This window comes from Tyto alba, unplaced genomic scaffold (assembly GCF_018691265.1).
Source record: "Tyto alba isolate M040663 unplaced genomic scaffold, T.alba_DEE_v4.0 Super-Scaffold_40, whole genome shotgun sequence".
NCBI classification, from domain to species: Eukaryota; Metazoa; Chordata; class Aves; order Strigiformes; family Tytonidae; genus Tyto; species Tyto alba.
The window spans coordinates 45,201,242-45,215,361 of NW_024881316.1; the positions used below are offsets into that span (position 1 = coordinate 45,201,242).

A 14,120-nucleotide genomic window follows, 5' to 3' on the forward strand; every position below is an offset into this window, starting at 1 on the left:
GTACCCGTGGGCCAGCCACAGTTTTTAAAAGCGCCTTCAGAGCTACCCAAAGATAGTGTTGCAGTCATTAATGTCACTGATATTGTTGCCTGAAATAGTTTCTTTATGCCGCAGTGGACAATGAATTCCTTCTTATCCCATTGTTTTCAGAGCTACTGTGTTTGGGACGTTCCAGGACTGCTGTAAATTGGTTCAATTCTTTTCTGACATGTCACTCACTAAATGTTCAGGGAGCGTTTCTCTAATCCTGTCCAGATGAGCTGTGGATTTCAAGAGGTTTCTATTTTTGGATGTAGGCTTCTGCCTATATGCTACTGTTGGGCTCAAGTTCATTCAGAGGAATCACATTAGCGGGTATGTAGATTTATTTCTTTGCTTCTGCTGAATGTGAGCTGAAATTGTTTGGGTTTGCCAATTGCCTTTCCTGCACAGGGGGATCAATGTCCTTCCTTTGCATTTTTCATAAATTGGAGTTCCGTTCTGATGAATCAGAGCTTGATTTTTATTAGTTTTTCATAGGGGCTGCTTCCTCCTGCCACCACTTAATTCAGTGGGAATTTTTATTATTTCCAGTTCTTTAACAGCAGCATATTGGGAACTCAGACGGGATTGGAAACTCTCTGTATTCACAGGGCAACACGCTGAGACAGTTTCTGCTTCAGAAGTTAAGATGTTGGAAGAAAAATCATATATGAAATAGGAGAAAAATAGTATATTCCCCTTAATACAGGTGGACACATAGACCTAGAATGACTGATATACTTGATGTCACCCAGAAAGTCTGCTGCACAGCTTCCCACTGGACATCTTCCAAGTTTCAGTGTGACACCTGACATCAACTTTTCTTGTGTCTGTGGATAAATTTCAGATTTAAAATTAAGAATCATGATCCAGCAGTACAAAGTATGAACTGAACCAAACTCAAGTGGAAATATCAGCCAATTAATATTTTTGATTGACATGCTCTAACACAATACCCTACTGTCAATTGTATATAGAGCATCACTGGTTTCTCTCCATAAGATGAGCTTTTTTGCAAAATTTTAGATGAAATTATTCTTAGAGTAATGTCAGAGGAAAAAGACATTGTTATGCTGACTTGAAAAAAAAAAAAACAAAAAACAACCAAACACAAAAACAACCCAACCAAAACAGCTATTTTGTTGAATCTCCAGTAGATATGGTCTGTGGAGCAAAGATTTGGCACAGGAGGAGCAGATGCCCTGAAGTCAGAGTTTGGATTTAGCAGGTCTGGTGAAAATCCATCCAAGTTTGGCAAATGTCTCTGAAAAGCTCATTTGGGGGCTGCTCATCTATTCAGTAGAAGCTTGTTAGGACTGAGGCACTTGGTTTTTCCAGAGTGCTTCTACACTGACCATAATCCAGCCCGGATCTACAATGGAAGACTGTGATTGTCTCATCAATTGCACCTCCCTTATGGAGTCTAATTCAGTGACATGTGGAAGAGCTGAAAGATTGTAATTACTATGCTTTAAATACTCACCATCCTAGTATCATACAGAGCACAGCCTCACAGTAATTTGTCTTAATCTGAAGGTGAGAATCCTGCCAACATAAAGAAGAGTCTGGAAGAAGGGATCGAAGGACTTGTAGAAAAGTTGTGTGGAGTACAGTGGGATGGAGCTCCAGGCTTTGAGACAAGAGTGACAACCAGAAAAGGTGGGGATGACTGGGGTTAAGAAGTTTGTTTGGGTCAGTAGAAAACTCTATGCTTGGTGTTATCGAGGAAAACAAAGCTCTGTAATGGATATAATTGTCCCTGAATTATTCTGTGTGCTTCAGCTGCTGCTAAAGATTAGTTTGCTCTGATGTATAACAGCAGGTTTTATTTATTTCAGGGTCAGAGTGAATACTTCACACTCTTGTAGTGCCTTCTGTGATATCCATCACACTGGTATCCAAATATTTCATTAACATTAAAGTTCTTTAAGGTCTTTACAATGCTCCTGTGAAGAGGGAAGAAACTGGAGCAAAGAAAAATCTGCCTCAAAGTAGACCATCATTTCAGATGCCCAGTTACTGGTATTTGTATCCTGGTTTTGCAGGGATTACAGGAGGCCAATTTAAATTGTATTATTATGAATTTAAAAGCATTTCATCAGCTTCAGAAAATATCTTAAAGTTTTAATTAGTTAATATTTTGGGTACTTTTAAAGTTACCCAAATCTTATTCTATGTCCTTTTAGCAAATAAAAGAAATTACAAAATCTGCACATGAAGTACTGGTCCAAATCAAGGCTTGGAACAAATTACAGTACTCTTTGTACAGTTGGAGCCTGAGGAGTAAGCATGAGAATCTGAACATATTCTTGCTGACATTAAATCTTTAACCTAAATCATCAGGCCTCCAACTCATCAGCTAGAAAAGTAGTAAAAGGGAGGATGAGGAAAAGTGACCTATATTCTTCTTCATTTCCCTTATGACTCCAGTGTACTCTCAAGGTGTTCCAAGCCAGGGAGGAAAAGAAGATATTTTTTCATTACAGTAATTGTTTTAAGACCAAAAGAATCTTACACACACTGCTCTGTTCTGGATGAGAAAACGTTCTCAAGATATGATGTCAAGAAACAAGACTGTGATTTAAGTAGAAATTTTAGGAGAAAGTTAGAAGGCAGAAGACAGTGTGGTAGAGGACGTGGCCCAGAAGTGGGAATCCGACACTGAGTTCTGCTCTCAGATCTCCCAACACTTTGGTGCACATCACGTTCTTTCCTTCAGTCACCAGTTCTCCTGGAAACCACAAACTACAGGATAGGAACATGAATAGTGTCTGGGAATAAATAAAAAACATTGAAAATCAGTTCAAATCTGGGCAAACCTGGGTGAAACTCCATTACCAGAACTTTCATTTTTGAGGAGACTGGGGAGCCATATTCAGATAGATGCTGATGTATTATTCCTATTAACTGCATCAGAAGCAAGGCTCTGGATTTTCTCTGATGACAGATAGTCTGAAGTACTCTTTTCTCCCTTAGCATAGATGCCTCAAAGAAGCCTTGTGGCTCACCATCAATTAAGATGCTGTAGTCAACTCCCCACTGCAGAAGACCAATTTAAATCAACATTGGAAGTGAATCTTGGATGTCAACTAATGGAATGATCTACAAAAAAAGTTATTAATTTGTTTATTTTTTTTCAACCCAAAGCAAATTTGTAAAAGCAGCAGAGGTTCATTCAGACTCGAAGACACTAAATATTTGTGAGCAATCAGAATTACAGAATTTTCCAAACAGCTTTAGTATAGGAAAAAGAAAGTTGGGAATAGAAAGACTTGCACAAATACACATGTGCCAGTAATGCCTTTTTAGAGGAACTGGGCTCCTCAGCATAAGACAAGTTTGCTCTTCTCCATCAGCAGTTTCTCTTCCTCCTTGCTTAGTTTAGGAAATGAGTCTCCAATGTTTTGTTTTCTTTTCTTCCAGAAATCAGACAACTAAATCATAAGCACATGGTCAATGAAAAGAGTTGCTGACATGCAAGTACAGATGAACAGGCTGGACCTCCATCCTTGGAACTACATCCTTGGAATTACAAGGTGATCCAGTGGGACCTACTGAGGTATTTTGGCTGTGATCTGATATGCTACTTCTGCATCAAGGCCTGGTCCCTTTCACTGTGGCTTGACTGATTATACTGCTAAATTATTAGATGGTCCCAGCAGAACTTAGGCCAACTATCACTCAGCCAGGCAACTCCCAAGACACAGCTCAAGACTTGACAAAATCCAAAACTCTCTCCCAGCTGGCTGCTCTATGCCTATCCATAGTTGCTGCCAGATTATTCAGCCATCCAGTATAGTGCCATCTTGGCACATACAGAAGCAGCATAGTGATGATATTTACAAGGCCTGTACAATCCACCTCCCTTTCTTGAAGCCCATGGGTCCTTATAGCTCAAGATATTGCGACCACACCTAAAACCCATACCTTTCTCTGAGATGATTGCTACCTCTAGCACAACCCACTTGGCTGAAAAGCAGGCTCTCAGATGTACGCTTCCCTCTTGTATCACTGGCTGTAGTCACTAAACAAGGGGATTATGCTTAAGTTGTTTAGGTGCCTTCATAAGGATGCAGGTGTCCCTGTTACTTAGTGTATCTGGAGTTACTTCCAGGAAGCACCATCTGGAGCAGATGCTGAAACTGGATGCTCAGCCTCATCCTTGGAAGTAGGGTGTCTGTCTTTTCATGGACTATAGGGAGTGTTTAGGAAGGACAACTGCCCAGAATAGACAGCTACAGTAGCCGTTTTACACTGTGCTGTATAAATACTGCTCAAATAGTGGGTTTGGGTAAAGCTGAGCTCAGCACATCTGCTAGTGAGCAGTCTGTGGTAGATCTGGTGTTTTCCATGCTCACTGCACCCAAACAGTACTGCAAATATATATGTATATAAACAATTATTTGTACATGAGCTCATTCTAGGATGGAGGGCTGGGCTACATATTAGATGAATAGTAGTTTAGACCTATTTTTCAAATGAAGTCTTGAACTTCTGCCAGCTCATACCATTTGAGAATTTGGCCTTCCAAAAAAAAAAAATGTTTTAAGAATGGCCTGACTGCAGTCCCATATAAAATCAAAGGTTTGTGTCTATCATGTGAACTGAAGTATGGAGGAGGGCAGTATTCAAGAGCAGTTGGGCAGTATTTGCAGCTTCTGCACTGGTGGGAGATGAGGCCAGGTCTCTACATATTGTGCATATACACTCTCTCCCCATATCACTTCTATCTCTCAGTGACCAGAAATTAATACAGGTGGCAGTAAGCTATAAGGAAAATTCTGAAACCCAGAAATGAGTAAGTTCCCTCCTTGAGCCAGTGTCTTTGTGTGGGCTACATATTGCATATGTATTTTCTGAGGCAGACTCAGATTCCTTTGAGCTTGGCACATTCTGGTTAAGATGAACTCATCATCCAAATGTTGACACAAAATCTGACTACACCATATACCATGGCCCTATGCCACCTCCAGCTGGCCTGGGGCTGTGCTGGCATTGGCTTTGGTTACTTAAGTTAAGACAGCTATAGAAGAGGGAAGGGCAAAGGGTGCCTGAGGTGGGTTTACCTGGCATCCCAGCTGGAGGAAGTGGCCTGCATTCTTCAGCAGAATAACGAGAGAGGGATGAGTAGAGGGGAATAAAATAAATAAGGCAAGCCAATGGTGTCATTAAAAAGAGGATATATCACGTTTACCATGAGAGCATGTGACTCAGACATCCAGACATGAACATTCCTGCAAAGCCCAAAATGCACACATGGAACCAAATGTTTTTGGCTTCCCAGAATGGCTTAATTTTATGATTCCGTGACTCATTAGAAAAAGCAAAGTCCCTAGACATGCTGTGTCAAGACCCAGTAAACACCAGTTACTGGTGAGGACACATGAGGACAAAAGAGCAGGTGAGGGATGGAGGGATGGAGGGGGAGAATGAAGTAACAGGACTCTTGGCCTCTTACCCCCCCTTTCTCCTTCTAGTGGTTTTGTAAACTTGTTTCCCTCTCTTCCTTTCTTTATTTTTTTAAGATTGGAGTGGAGGGGTTAACAGAGGTCATGTTAGTTTAAAAAATTATGGTTAACCTTACAAGCTGGGTTGCCTTAGGTCACAGTGATACAATTCCCCTCCCTTCTCCTGTGCAGCGGTGGTTCACAGAAATTCCTCTAACGTGGGGAAAGACGGGGCCTGCCAAGGCTATGAGCAACGCAGAACAGACTTACCTGTTTTTATGCACTGCTTAACTAATTATATTAAAAAGAAACAGCCAAGTTGGAACAACTACCTTTTTCTTCAAGGAGGAACATTTTCCCCTTTTCCTTTTTCCCCACGTCCCCCTTCTCCCCTCCTCCGTCCCCTTGGTTTTTTTTTTTCCCCTCCATTGCTTGGCTTGGCATTTGAAACAGGTTCTCGATATCCGACACCTCTTGAAAGTGTAGTTTGGCAAACAGGAATCCAGTTTGGCTCCAGAAGGGCTCTGCACAGGGCTCACTGTGAAAACACCTGGGTGTCTCTTACGCCTCTAAGAACCAGTCCTGCTTCTGTACAAATAACAGCCGCCTGCTCCCTTCCCCCAGCCCCTGCTCTCCTTTCAAAATAAAAATAAATAAATAAATAAATAAATAAAATCCTGGCACTGTTTTTGTAAAAAACAGGTGGTTTGAGGGCGCTGTGGAAGGGGATGAAGGCCATCTCAATGACAACGTGCAAAAATCCTGTGCAGAGAGGGTTTTGATTGCAGCACGTACATCTGCGATTCATTTTCCCAAGCTCAGGACAAATTAAGAATCTCCCAGCAATTAGGGGAGAAAGCTTCAAAGTGCAATCAGCAGTTCTTACAAGAATATGTGTTGGTCTTTGAGGGAGGCTAATCCTGCTGCCTGCACTAGGCTTCTCTCTGCAGTATGTATTTTCCAAGGCCAAAATTTTGGCCTGCTTTTCAGTCACACCATATAAAATAACAAACACGCAGTCTAAGGAAAACAATTTTTAAGACACAGTGGAACCCACTTTAATGAAGAAAACTGTTAAATGCATAAAAACCCCATGTGCCAATGGATAAATGTGCTGGAAGTGTGAACTGTTAAACCAACAAAATTGTTAACACATCATACTGCTGGGCAAAAAAATAAAATAAAAAAATATAAAAAGGGAGTGAAATGGTTTTCTAACATGCAACCCACTTTGCCTTTATTGTTCACATTCCTGCTGACATAAAGTTTCCTGATTTGTCCCCTGGGTCCAGAAATATGGCAAGAGCGGGAACATTAATTGTATTTGCCCCCTTTAAACCGCCCTCCCTGCTTTTCAGCTCACCGTGGCCAAGAATAGCTTCATGGAATGGGGAGAGTTTGCCCTTTTTTATTCAGGGTGATGAGCGAACAAGTTCACATGGATTTTATTTTTTTTTCAAACTGGTATAAAACTTTAAACTATGCCTGAACATCTTTTTTCTATATCTGTGGGGAAAATTAGGACTAGTTTTGTGTTTGCTGTTTCTTAAATTTCTTTAGTCCCTCCATATTCCTGGTTTTCTTTGGGGTCGATGCTGAAATGAGTCTGTTCCTGTGGTCTTGCTACTCCCTCCAAAGATGAGGAGCTCTTGGAGCTGATCTTGTGAAAGCCCTGAAAGCAACCGCTTTGATAAGTGTCCAACCCTGCGGCCATGCTGGCATAGTGGAACCTGGATTCCTGCCTCACTCTGAAACGTGAGAAACTAAATATCAGTCCATTGAACTTATCTTCATCTGACTCCTGAATTACATGATGTTCACATTTCTGCAGGTGGTCAAAATTTTCAACCAAAATGTGATTTCCACAAAAGGTAGGGTTTGGTCAAAAATTAAGATTTTCTGTGGAAAAAAATAAAAAAGATCTACCAAACCAAGTATTTACTGAGTGCTGAACATTTTTATCATAAACTTTTCCAAAACTAGAAGAAGGGTCTGCAGAACAGAATAGGCTGATGTTTCTTCTTTTTATATTTTCTTTAATGAGAAAATAAGAAAAAAAAAAAAAAAAAAAAAAAAAGCATAGCAAATTCAAAAGAAAATGTAAAAGTTAATAAAAATACTCATAAGGAAAGATTTTAAAACATTAATTGTCATTTCATAAAATAATTCTTAAAATTGTAGCATCTGCATGGGGCAACTGTTCAGTTAAGCTCTGTGCTGCTGTTTGCCTGTCCCAGGAGTCTTTTAGGTGCTGCTCTATGAACACAGGTATGAAAGTGCATTTGTGATGACTAAACTCCAACCGTGAACTGTGACAATGAGGAGATTATTCCTGTAGTTCAGAATGTTCTCATTTTCTTCGTTTTCCTGTGTCCCTTGCAAAATAACATGAGGTCGTGCCTGGCTTGAGGATGACTCCTCTTTTTCTTGGCACTTGCTGATTTTTAGACTGATGTTTGCAAAGAAATTCCAGTCCCTGAGGGCCACTAAATATGTATTTCATTGCAGAATCTCCACAGGGCAGGTTTGCACCTTCAATGTGCTTGGATTTCTTGCTCCTAAGCAGAGTCAGTGGCTGTGTCATGTACTTGAGACCACTTTAGACACAAGATGATAAACTTAAACCAGTGCCAAGTTTTGTTGTAGTTAAGCAAAAGAGTTAAGTTCTTTGTTACAAAAAAGGAAACAAAACTGCAACAGAATATTATGAACCTTAAAATCCAACACTGGCCTCTTCACTATTACACGTTTAGAGAATCCCTGAGGTCCTTACTCAACAGCTAAAGGTCATCCCAGCTGCCCCCCACCTGTAAGGTATGGTTTTCTAGAGTGCACTGAGATCTGATTCTTTTTTCCCAGTTGCAGCTGAAGACCATCAGGGTATCATTGTGATAAAATCAACACAAGTAATTCATAGGCTTCTGTCACACTCTCCATTTTGCCATTGCCCAGGTGTATTTTTTAAACACTTTTGTTAATTAATTTCTGTAACAGAAGTTTTGGTCTGTCCTGGTGTTTATGAGCTGCAGACAAAGTGTTGTTTCAGAGTCATTTAAGCCTGACTTTGAAATGAGCCCTTTGAGATGTGTGGCTGCCCATGGGAGCTCTCTTTCTGCAAAGAAACCATGAGAATATCCTGCTGCCTCTTTCCAGGCTGGCTGCAATGTCTCTCATCTAACATCAAGAACCAAAAATACAAGTGTTTGTTCCATCTCTCCTTCGTTAGTGGAGGGAGATGGAGGGCTACTCATCCCTGTCTTGAAGGATGAATCCTACCTCTGCCTTATGTCCTTCTTCAAGGCTTCAACACAACATATGTTTTCCTTCCATTGAAAATATTATTTATGTAACACTTTTTATTACTACCCAATCTGAGTTATACTGGTGCATTTCCACAGAGACCACCCACAACTGCTGGTTACAGTGTTAGGATGGGGACAACTTCAATTCTATTCTTTTACCATTTATAATGACTTGGGTTGCTACAGGGGCTTCAAAGCAGTAGCTGTGAGATCCACTGAGGTCATTTTACCACTCCACGAGTCAAAGTCATCTTTGTACAAAATGGGGGTAATCACAGAAATTCTGGGCTAGAAAGAGCATCGAACTATTCCCTTGCCTTGTGGCAGGGTCAGGAAATCTGGTTTATTCCTGACAGATGTCTGTATAATCTGTTCTTAAAGCCCTCCAAAGCCTTCCATACTAAATCACTTCAAGATCTAAAGGTGAAAAATGCTATGTAAGACCTGAATATTGTTATTATTATTAACATTGATGTTGTTCAGAGGACAGCTTAACAGCACAGTCCCAGATGACACTTTAAAAAAGAGCCCAGAAGGAATGAGTTATAGCAAGTTGCACCAGTTCTGGTGGAAGTGCTGAGCCGGCACTGCTGGTGCTCCTGCCTGCTGCCGGAGTAGTTTGAAATTAAACTCCACAGCCTTTACCTATGTTCACACAGAGGCCCAGTACTGCCGATGGTTACCATATTACAGGATTGGATTGCTCTACTAAAGCCACTGGTTCCGTTCCTGACTGATGCCCGTTGTGAAGAGAACTGGATATTGCTTACATGGCCCCTTTTGCAGATGCCACGTACAGCATTCACAATATAGTGTTTTCTTCTCCCTCCAGAAACATGGTTCATGATGCTTAGTTGAACTGGCTGTGCAACCAGGAAAGCTGGTAATTGTGTAGCTACTCTGTAGCATATGTGGGTGCTGACCCTGCATTCCCACCAGTGTTGACCCCAACAGGTGGTCCTGAAATAAAATTGACCCCCAAGTCCCAACCAGACTGACCCTCTGTTCATTTAGTTTCCAACATTCTCCAGAAAATCATATGTATATTCAAATATGGATCTATCATTAAAAGTACCCTGGGCAGGGGATGAGCTGTTTGCCCTTCCATCTTTGTCTTCTACCAATGAGATACCCCATTTAATTTAATGGTTTCCCTCTTCCCCTATTGCCTCTGGTGTCACCCCAACAATTCCTAGCTCTACTTAGACAAATGAATTGGAGGCTGAGGGTGGCCAGCATTTGGACTACAGGTCCCAGTCTTTGCACTCAAAGCTTGAGGATTTTGAGTAGAAGGCATTGACTTCAAATGTAGTCTTGGAGAAGGTTCCATTCTAGCTAGTAAATCTCACACTGCCGAGACAGACATTCAGGCATGGAGACTCAGGTGCAGTCCCTGGCATCTGTAGGTGATACCTAACACCTCCTGAAGTTTGCACAAACCAGAGACTGTTCCTGATATATAGTTTGGATGTGGTTGTCCTATTTGAGAGACTAAAAAAGATGAATAGTATTTATGTGCCTAGACAGTGCCCTTTAGACTCCAAACTAGTGAACAGATCCATTTACTGTTTGGGTCTCTAACTATAAATATATAATATGTTATAAATAGATCTATATAAATATCAGTGAAAGAGTGTGCATCCCAGAACAGTTTGCCCAGCTTTTATTCTTACAGAAAAATTGTATGGATTCATAGTTTTCTTACCATATTGCATAGAATACCATGATGTATCTATATAAAGAAGTTCATTCTGTTTTGAATCCTGGAAGAGGGAAAGAGAAGAGATATTACACCATTTTAACCAAATCTATTTGATCAAGTTCGTGAAAAAACCTGTAAGACTTTTCTTGAGAATAATTAGAATTCTGTGCCTAAATTTAACTTTGTAAACAACTGCCTACACAAACTGGTGTGTTACTCAGAGCTGCAGATCCAAGGCAGGACTGCAGCCAAGACACAGCCGTGCAGTGTGTGTGCCACTCAGAGTGAGCAGTGTCCCCTTGGCAGCAGGAGCACAAAACCCAGCTATCTTTTGTTTCATGTGAGCTATCATGTCCTTGTCATGGGAGTCAGAGATCACGTTTGTATATCTTGGTGAATAAACTTAAGCTGGCTGTGCTTCTTGCATATGTGCTGAGTAATATGGTAGTTTTTCTCCTGTTTTTTGTCTGGGATTACAGCAGCAAAGAAGCTGCCATATTTCAGTTTGGGAGTGACCAGGCATTTGGCACATCTGGGAGAGAGAAGCCTTGCACATTTATTTCAGTAGATGGACAATTTCCCCAGATAGTTTAACTTGTACAACATCCCTACCCAGACACCAAATTACACTCCCATACTTGTAGTGGGGCTGTACACTATCAGAAAGTTTCCTGGCTTTCAGTATTCTTGCACTTATGATACAGTTACTGGTTTAGAAATGATGCATGTATATAAAAACAGTCATATGAGACAGAATCCTCTAAAACAACAAGCAAGTGTCTGCTGCCTTCACATTTCTATAGGTGAAATCATAGGTTTATTAGAGCTGGCATAACTACTCCCCAGGCATCTAGTCTGTATTGTCCTTTCTTTAGCTGGGGAGTGTTGTAGCTCAGTTACCAGCCTTCGAAGAGGAAAAAATTTGGAGCTTAATTCCTCCCTGGCTTAAACCTTTGTATTTTTTTGGCTGTAGATTTATGTTCCAAGAACTTGGATTTACATAAAGACGTATCTATTTGCACATAATTTGCAAGAGTTCCTTTTAGCCTATAATTGTGCTAAATACGGTTGTGGAGGCCACAGCATACCTAAAGTATTGCCGAATGGATTTTTAAGAGTAATTTTTTCAAAAGTGTGCTAAAATAGAAAGATCGGAGGGGAAAAAAAATAGAGAGACGAAAGATGGCCTTGTGGTTAAAACCCTGGCCTGCAATTCAAGAAATCTGGGTTCAATTTCCAGCTCTGCCACTTACTTCCTGCGTGACCTTGGGCAAGTTGGATAATCTTAGTGTGCCTCAGTTCATGGGCATGCTAATAATATTGCCTTTGTCTCTTGTGCTGCCTAGGGCATGAATGTACCACGTGTTTGTTTGCACAGCACTTAGCACAACTGGGACATGGTCTCAGCACAGGCTTCTTGCTCTACTGTAATGGTAACAATAATAGTAATAATGTTTTCCGTCAAGATTATGTGTTGAAAGAATGGAGTGGGTGGCATAAAGGGTATTGTGTGGGCGCAGGCAAAATCGAGGAGCTTCCTTTCTTCTTCCATTGGAGCCTGTTGGTGACACTGTCGTGCACAACTCTGCTGCACCTGAGAATCCAACAGATGTTGGATACTAGTCATGTCTTTTGACACCTCATTGCAGGGTGTAAGAGGTTGTGAGACAAGTCTAGCCTACAAAATTCTACAAAATAGTATGGAGCTACAAAACAGTAGGAAGCTGTGTGTTCTTAGGGCAGCTATGATTTCAGCACTATCTCATTGAATGAGATATTATTATCCTTCTTTCCATCCAAGTAGGTCTCACTAATGTGAGCTCAAAATAAAACAGTCTGAGTGCTTTACTTCCAAGAGTAAACCAGTGGAAAACAGTGGGGTTAAATACATATGTTAGCATGGATTATCTTATCCAGATGTGACAGGTTAAACTTTGTGATGCCAAATTATGAGATTAGTGTTGTGGATTTAGATGACTGGTTGATTAGTCTAAGAATAACTTCACTTTCTGAGCTCCGTCTTGGTTACCTGAGTTTTTTGAATAAGTGTCAGGGATCTGGAAATAACCTTAAAATAACAAATAAAAAGCACACTTAAAGAAAACATGTACTGTGCGTCCTGACAATCTGTCATCTGTCTAGCCTGTGTCATTAGGAAAATCACTTTTCTTGTGAAGGAGAGGAAGGAGATTAGTCAAAGTTCCTATGTAAAGAAAAGGAGCTGAGTGAAACTGAGTAGCTCCTGTGAGCTACTGTGGATATGTACTGCTACAAAATGAGGCCAGGACTGAAAAAGGATTAGTGACTTTGGGTGCCTAGCTTGCAGTGCTTGGAGAAGACCTGATTTTCAGAGATTGGATGTTCAGCACCATGTGAAAAGCAGGACAAGGTGGACAACAAAAATAACAGTGTCTGTGACACAAAGGCCTGATGGACGACTTTTAGCAAAATGACTTTTCACTGTTGACACACCCAGCTATGTATATTTAACCTCCCTTTTCCAACATATTGCTATGGATGAATGAAAGCTGACTTTGATCTGCTGGCTGTCTTTCAGGAATCTGATTAGAGGGTAGTACCTGTCACTCAGGGAGGCCTGGGGAAGACAGACAGTTTGACTTGGGCACCAGCTTTAAGAAATTATTGCAGTAGGGACCTGTTAGACTGCATTACAAAGAAATGTAGAGAAAGCTGTGAGAAGTTTTGGGCAGCTCTTGCCCTGCAGACATGGAAACTCTTTGAAGACCAGCTGTCTTTGCAGCCAATGGAGGGCTTCACCTGAGCTTATACAAAGACATTTGACTTTACACGGACAGGGTACTGTTCACCGCATCTTTCTAAACATTTTTCAGGATTTAATTAAAAATGTTTCCTTTCCCTCCAAAGTATCTTCCTAAGGTTTTTCAGACATTCAGACAAAATATTTTGGCCCACTGAAAAGCTTTGAAAATGTTTTGGTAAAGCAGGTATATACCCCCTCTACTTTATTTAGAAGGGAAATCCCCATATTTTTTATTAAAAATATAAATTTCAACCCCAAATTTCTATGACAAAAATTCCTAGTATTTTGAAGATCAGTGATATAGCATAATTTTACAAGATCGGGCTTTCAGTGTTATAGCATAATTTCATAGCCACATATCTTCTGGTTACTGCACAGATATAAATACAAATTATTTTATATCAAAATAACTTTACAGTTAACTATAATGTCAGATGTATACTGCTCGATGTTACTATATGAAAAAAAGAAGGTGCTTGCTTAAATGAAATAAAAAGGAAGACTTTGATATTGCAAAAAAAGTCCTTTTTCCTCCCTTCACTTTTGTTTTCTTTTAACAGTCTTGCAGGGAGATGCAAGACATAAAGTAAACCCCAAAACTTTCAAGAGAGGTGTGTTGTTTTTTAGGTTTCCAGTGTCTTGTTAAATCTCAGAATTAAGAATTTAATACTTGGCTACTCTTTCACTGCACTTTCAAGGAAATTACTTTTAGGATTATTCACATACGTAATTTTTACTAATTTCCATGTCCAAACGTTTTGCAAACTCATTAGACTTTAGTCCTTTCACAGGTATGGAAAAAATATCATGCTCAGGAATTCTTCTTAATAACATTAACTTTGTAACTCACACAGTTTTGGGACTTA

At 40.3% G+C, this 14,120-nt stretch overlaps 1 long non-coding RNA gene across 1 annotated transcript in view; it reads left to right on the forward strand.

The window, feature by feature from the left end:
• Positions 1-228: 228 nt before the first annotated feature.
• Positions 229-14,120, forward strand: part of LOC116964694 — a 51,505-nt gene continuing 37,613 nt past the window's right edge. Inside the window, exons 1-3 of the long non-coding RNA XR_004408893.2 lie at positions 229-354; positions 1,558-1,680; positions 3,445-3,580. This is a non-coding gene — a long non-coding RNA (uncharacterized LOC116964694). The remainder of the gene's footprint in view (positions 355-1,557; positions 1,681-3,444; positions 3,581-14,120) is intronic.